Here is a 7,754-nt window from a genome sequence, read left to right on the forward strand (position 1 = left end):
ACTGTTATACATGATCACACTGTAACACACACTGCACTGTTATACATGATCACACTGTAACACACACTGCACTGTTATACATGATCACACTGTAACACACACTGCACTGTTATACATGATCACACTGTAACACACACTGCACTGTTATACATGATCACACTGTAACACACACTGCACTGTTATACATGATCACACTGTAACACACTGCACTGTTATACATGATCACACTGTAATATACTGTGCCATGTCTACTGTGTATACTCTATAATAATGTATCATATGTCATTACCATACTGTTTATCCAAGTATATGTTTAGATTGCAATTTAGACTGTACAGGCTGATTACAGACTATATATAGAAGTATTTAAATTTGTACATTACATATTCTACTGCAATGTCTGGAGCTGTACTCAAGAATTTCACTCACTTCTACATGTGTGGATGGTGATGTGACAATAAAGTGATTTGATCTGATCCGAGTTAAAACTACAGACAGCTGTTTACAGACACCAAACTCCTGAAATATCACCTGTGTGCTGTTTATTTTGTGAGCATGTACTCCAATAATACAGCATAAATATTTTAGTTTGTAGTGTTTCAATTAGAACTCCATCACCATATCATACAAAAATAATAATAAACATAATTTATTTAGAGTAAGCGCTCTGTGTGCTGCCATTGTCCAGTATAAAGTCCACTATGATTAACTCATGTTAATAATAAGAATATGAACAATAAAATAATTACAACACAGGACAGCTGTTCTAACTGTTAGATAAGCTTTATTTCAACTCCACTGATCAAAATGTTTGCTTACAGTTGCCTACTGCCAACACGATTTTTCCATTTTCAGACAGTTCACATTTATCTATGACAAGAAGCAAGATATGCCACAAATGATCTAAAAGCACACCATCAGACTGAGCTTTGTCCAGCAACTTCCATGTACATTAGTGTCTTAAAAATCAATTTTAGCCACAGCAGTATGTCAGAGCTTGAGATGCATTTCCTCAAAACACCTGGAATCAGTTATAAATGTTGCCTGCACAGACAAAACAAGGACATTTTAAGACACATTGAGGCCATTTCTGTCAAAAATGAACACACTTAAATTAATACACTAGCCTTCAAAATAAGGAATGTACAAAACAGAAAAGAAATATATAAAAAGGTGGACACTTTATAGCCTTGCTAAAGCCATAATATATATAGTGGGGTCCAAATGCCATTTTTTTTATTTAATACATTAATTTGTTTTACAGATTATATTATTTGACAACAACCTGAAGTCAAATCTTTGAAATTTATGCTTTCTGAGTTTCTAGCATTTAGCATGTTGCCTTTTTTGCTTTAAATGAGTGTGTGCATGTGAGCTGCATGGACACCACAAGTTTATGCAAAACCCTACAAGTCATTTTAGATCAAATGCATCAGTGTGTCACTTGAACACATGCTTCAGTAAAAAAGATCAGACATGAGGAAAATCTGACCTTTAAATAGACACCTAGAAAGAGTACAGAATCTTAAATTAACTACTGTTTACTTTCTATATTTTAAATAGGAAAAAATGCAGTTGAAGAAAAATCTCAGATTATTAATGTGGTCACAGAATTTGTTGTTTTACCCGAGTTGGTTTCTTCAAGTCTATTGTTTGTTGGCCTGGCTCTCAGTCTCCGCTCTAATTCATCCCAAAGGTGTTCTATCGGGTTGAGGTCAGGACTCTGTGCAGGCCAGTCAAGTTCATCCACACCAGACTCTGTCATCCATGTCTTTATGGACCTTGCTTTGTGCACTGGTGCACAATCATGTTGGAAGAGGAAGGGGCCAGCTCCAAACTGTTCCCACAAAGTTGGGAGCATGGAATTGTCCAAAATGTCTTGGTATGCTGAAGCATTCAGAGTTCCTTTCACTGGAACTAAGGGGCCAAGCCCAGCTCCTGAAAAACAACCCCACACCATAATCCCCCCTCCACCAAACTTTACACTTGGCACAATGCAGACAGACAAGTACCGTTCTCCTGGCAACCGCCAAACCCAGACTCGTGCATCAGATTGCCAGATGGAGAAGCGCGATTCGTCACTCCAGAGAATGCGTCTCCACTGCTCTAGAGTCCAGTGGCGGCGTGCTTTACACCACTGCATCCGACGCTTTGCATTGCACTTGGTGATGTATGGCTTGGATGCAGCTGCTCGGCCATGGAAACCCATTCCATGAAGCTCTCTGCGCACTGTTCTTGAGCTAATCTGAAGGCCACATGAAGTTTGGAGGTCTGTAGCGATTGACTCTGCAGAAAGTTGGCAACCTCTTCACACTATGCGCCTCAGCATCCGCTGACCCCGCTCCGTCAGTTTACGTGGCCTACCACTTCGTGGCTGAGTTGCTGTCGTTCCCAAACACTTCCACGTTTTTATAATACAGCTGACAGTTGACTGTGGAATATTTAGGAGCGAGGAAATTTCACGACTGGATTTGTTGCACAGGTGGCATCCTATCACAGTTCCACGCTGGAATTCACTGAGCTCCTGAGAGCGACCCATTCTTTCACAAATGTTTGTAAAAACAGTCTGCATGCCTAGGTGCTTGATTTTATACACCTGTGGCCATGGAAGTGACTGGAACACCTGATTCTGATTATTTGGATGGGTGAGCGAATACTTTTGGCAATATAGTGTATATGTTACAATCATATATGTTATTAGTACCTGGTTTTTCTACTGTTTTTCAAAGCTGTACATCATTTCATTTTATTTCATATCATTTTACATTCCATTGTACGTTCTTTTTGGCTTCAAAGAAATATGGCTTTAAACACTTTTCCTTTAAATAAGTGAATTCAAATGAATGAACCACAACTTCTTGGAAGCCGTACGAGATATTGGGCTACTTTTCTTGCCGAAAGCCCGGTGAGTGTATAGCATGTTCACTTTTAGCTCGTAGCTGTGGCTAATATGCTAACAAGAAATGACACCACACTTGATATTGTTGTCTAGATACTTGTCATGAAAACCAGTCGGGAGTTTGTGAGAATGATGTCTAATGTCACGCGCTTTGGTGCCTTTTTGTAATATTGCTAATGAATAAATGGCATATTTTATGCGCCAATCGTGTTAGCTCTAAGAGCTAATGCTAATCACTAGCTTGGTCCTGCTGACTGAAACTTTCTGTTGGTGTTGACTTGTTAGTTCAATTATTATCTTGATGTGTGGTTTGCGGGCATTCCAGTTTCGGGGTGCAGCTAAATGTATTTTTTTCTTCTTCTTTTTTACTTTTGGGTACTGATGGACGGACAAGCAGAGAGTCGAGCTGCTTCTTCTTCTTCTTCTTCTTCTTGTTTAATGGCGAATAACTCCTTAGGATCATTATCGCCACCTACTGTACTGGATGTGAAGTAAGTTGACATAGGTGATGAGTCTGAAATTTGAGAAGGGGATATTTTGGTGGATGTTCCGTTTTCCTTCCAATCTATGGCGCACTCAGTTCACATGCTCATGCTAGCGCTGCGTGTTTAGCTCCTCTAACACTCACAATTAGCTCTTCATGCCCCAGATTAGGTAGAATACTCCCATCCACACATATTATCATCTAGATCCTAAACCTGAGTCATAAATATATACTGTATTTAATCAGTGCTCTGTATACCTGTTCACGTTGTCTTTCCCCACTTCACTCTCATGGTGGAAGTGAGACTCAGATGGTGTCTTCATGCTTCTGATTCACTGAAGACTCCTGGTTTATGTCATCTGTAGTGGACAGGGCAGGGGTCCTTGATCTCCACGATTGAGAACCCTGTGCTAAAATCAGGATGTGAACAAAACATTTCCTCTAAGGTACATAGTCTCAAGGTCAGCTTGCAAACCTAAAAGCCATACAGATGTCAGTGAAGGTAGTCACAGTAAGCTCCCTGTTTTACAGTTGTTCATGTTAAACAGCATTTTCTCAGGTTCTCCCAATGCATGTCGCACTACTCTGTGGTTGTTGTTGTTTTGTTAAATCTGGTATTTACTTTATTTCATGTTGTGTAAATTCAGGACCAAGTGCATTTTGGAAGAACTGACTGTTCATGAGTGTGTGCATATAATAAAAAATCTCCTTCCTTTTATTCTTGTGCTGGGTGAAGTTGCATTTCAAAATGCATAATTACACAATTCATATTTTACCTGTAATGCATAGGAAATGCCTAGTTCCTGACCAGAAAATGGGAGTAAATGTAACTTTCAAATGTGACTAGTACATTTAGAAAAACAAAGTAGGGTCCACTCAAAGTTAAGTAATATGGAAGCTTTAAAAAAAATTAGGTTTAAGTTTCAATAAAAATACACTTTTAAAACTTTCAAAGTTAAGTAGAGCAAACCCAAAACAATGACTAAGGAAATGCAGAAATTTAGAGCAAGAAGTATTTCTTACATATAGAAAATTAAGTAATAAATACAAAGACTAGTCTTACTTGAACTACATAATTATTTTTATTAGGTAGATCAGGCTGAATATTTTTATCAGAGCAGACTGGTTAAAAAAGAATTTAAAAAATAATAGTAATAATAATATAGTCACCTTTAGAAAATGTGGATTCAAACACATTTCTTATTCTTCTTCAAGCAGAAGCGTTCCTTCCGCCCATGGCTACAGGGGTGGCGGTTGACCACGGGGCCTTAAGCCGAGACCATTCAAGGTCAGTGACCTGCCGCGAGCCGTGAGCCAAGGCCGAGCTCCCTCCTTCCTTGGGAACGGTTAGATGTCTCCTGTAGAGCTGGTGAAGTGGAAGGCGTGTTAGTCGCACGGCAGACCATTTGTAGTGCCCGTGCCAGGCTTCCTCCTTGTCTGGCCGAATGACTTGGTCATCTTCTTACCACTCACGTGTAACCCCACCGGCGCCCTCAGGTAGCGTGGGATTTGAGTGGTGTAAGGCTCCCATGCCTTCTGTCTATGCCCTTAAGGAAAAAGCTCTACCGCTTTCAAAAGAAGTTTGCCTCTCCGGTCTGGACGTGGTGTGCAGTCGTGCCGACAAAAACCTGCTCACTCACACGTACAGGAGAGGCCTGGCAGAGGTGCCGAAATAGCTCAGTTGGGAGCGCGTTAGACTGAAGATCCAAAGGGCCCTGGTTCGATCCTGGGTTTTGGCAGCTGGAGCGCAGTTCCGCAACTTATGCCTCAGATTTGAAAACAAAACGTGGAAATAGTGCAGGATAAAGGTCTGAAAGGTAAAAGGTCTAAAAGCCCCCTGGTCCGAGACGAGAGCCGAAAAACTCGGATGCTACAGAACTCTTAGGTTCTTGTTGAACGCTTAGCCTGCACCCTTCAGTTTACGTGACCGCATGCCTCAATGCCTGCCTACAAATCATTGAAAGGTATCCTCCTAGCCCGCACGCCATTAGAAAACCCCTGCTTTTGACAAGGCTCCTTGGAAGCGCTGCCACCTGATGAGGTGGCCGAGCGGTTAAGGCGATGGACTGCTAATCCATTGTGCTCTGCACGCGTGGGTTCGAGTCCCACCCTCGTCGTGCGTGTGTTTCCCCTTTACCGCTATGCGCCACACAGCAGCAACTGAATGCTCCCCCAGACAGTCGTGCAGCATGAAAACAACAGTGATCCGACTACTTTGAAAATCGTGCAGTGTGAACTCGGCATAAGTGTTTCACAACCTTGGGCTGCATTCCCATGCTGGTTGGACACACATGCTGTAACATATATGCACACACATATGAGCAAGCCGCCTCAACAGGAGGTGGAGGATATGGACCGTCAATCCACGTTTCAAAATTAAGCTCTACCCCACCCCACAACTTCAGGCCCAGTATAGAACACACACACACGTATACATAAAATGTTTTTTCCCCATGTTATGAGACTAATTTAATGTAATGCTTTCTTTCCGCTTCCAGGAATCAAAAACGAAAACAAACTGGAAAAATAAAGAAAACTGAAGAGCTGACTAAGAAGCAACATGAAAAGAAAAAAAGACAGTGGTCAGTTATTTTTTAGTACCATGGTAAAATGCTTCATGTTTTTTAGGTAAACGTTGAAATGTTGTCCTGTTTATTCCTGTTTTAATGTTTTTCTTACACAAGGTATAAGAAAAAGTATACAAGGCTCAGTATAAATCTCAGACTAGTATACTTATTATCATTACCCAAATAATTAACCTCATTACTGAAACCTATATATCATTACTGAAACTCATGATTATTAGATGTTAATTTAATTAATAGAGATATAGTACTTTGATTTTAAATGCATGTGCAGAATCTTAAAATGATGTTCTCTCAGGTTTGTCACGTCATTCTGAAAAAATGTCAGGTTTCTTCCTTCCTGCCTGCCTGTCAGCCTACCTGTCTGTCTGTCTGTCTGACTACCTGGCTGTCTGTCTGCCTACCTATCTGTCTGTTTCTCTGTTTGTCTGCCTGCCTACCTCTCTGCCTACCTGCCTGCCTATCTGACTGCCCGTCTATCTGCCTGTCTACCTGCTGTACAACCTGCTGGATGTTTCTCAGTCTGCTCAGGCTCCTGTAGCTGTGGTGGGACTCACCTGCAGACTAGTATGTACACACACACACACACACACACACACACTTAATATACCTGTCACCAAAAAACGCCGCATGTTTATAAAATCTCTGTATTTTTTTCCTGTTTGTTTATTCCAGGACGTTCTTGAGCTCTTGGAAAAGTGTGTGAAGTCTCGTTTTTCCCACAGACAGATTCACCTGTTGAGTTCTCTGACTTTCCGTCAGTATCGAGACGCCTTTCGGTCCGAGCTCACGCTGCAGGATGACTTCCCCGACAGCAAGTTCTCTCAGGAGTGGAACCTCTGCGTCTCGGTACGACACACCGCATCACGAACCTGAACTGAAGTGTTACACTGCTCACATGTGAACATACACACTGCTGGAGGAAGCTCACGTGTTTTCCTCGATTGTACATAGCACGTGTTCTCTCTCCTCGTCTTCCTCACCACTGATGATGATGATGATGATGAGGGAGTAATTATAATGATCCAATTCTAACCATGACAACCATGATTTGACCAAGCATGACCAATTAGAGTAAAATAAAAATATCTAAAGGCTTAATATATATATACAGGTGCAAAGTTGATTTATTTCAGTAATTCAATTCAACAAGTGAAACTGCTGTATTATATAGAGCCATTACACACAGACTGATATATCTCAAGTGTTTATTTCTTTTAAATTGGACGATTATGGCTTACAGCTAATGAAAACCCAAACTTCAGTATCTCAGAAAATTTAAATATTGTGAAAAAGTTCAATATTGGAGACTCATGGTGTCGCACTCTAATCAGCTAATTAACTTAAAATACCTGCAAAGGTTTCCTGAGCCTTTAAATGTCTCTCAGTCTGGTCCAGTAGGCTACACAGTCATGGGGAAGACTGCTGACTTGACAGACATCCAGAAGACGGTCATTGAGACCCTGCACATGGAGGGTAAGACACAAAAGGTCATTGCTGAAGAAGCTGGATGTTCACAGAGTGCTGTGTCCAAGCACGTTAATGAAATTTGAATGGAAAGAAAGTGTGATAGAAAAGGTGCAGAAACAACAGGGATAACCGCAGCCTTGAGAGGATTGTGAAACGAAGCCCCTTCAAGAATCTGGGGGAGATTCACAAGGAGTGGACTGCAGCTGGAGTCAGTCACATTCCTTGTGTCAAGCCAGTCCTGAACCAGAGACGATATCAGAGGTGTCTTACCTGGGCTAAGGACAAAAAGGACTGGACTGTTGCTCTGTGGGCCAAA

The 7,754-nt window shown here is 41.3% G+C and overlaps 2 non-coding genes across 2 annotated transcripts; both read left to right on the forward strand.

Annotated features, from left to right (window-relative positions):
- Positions 1-5,049: 5,049 nt before the first annotated feature.
- On the forward strand, positions 5,050-5,122 carry trnaf-gaa (transfer RNA phenylalanine (anticodon GAA)). The gene has a single exon. It is a non-coding gene; the product is annotated as a tRNA-Phe (tRNA).
- Positions 5,123-5,418: 296 nt separating this feature from the next.
- On the forward strand, positions 5,419-5,500 carry trnas-gcu (transfer RNA serine (anticodon GCU)). The gene has a single exon. It is a non-coding gene; the product is annotated as a tRNA-Ser (tRNA).
- Positions 5,501-7,754: the final 2,254 nt, after the last annotated feature.

The sequence above is a fragment of the Hemibagrus wyckioides genome, unplaced genomic scaffold (genome assembly GCF_019097595.1).
Source record: "Hemibagrus wyckioides isolate EC202008001 unplaced genomic scaffold, SWU_Hwy_1.0 Contig23, whole genome shotgun sequence".
Classification (NCBI taxonomy): Eukaryota; Metazoa; Chordata; class Actinopteri; order Siluriformes; family Bagridae; genus Hemibagrus; species Hemibagrus wyckioides.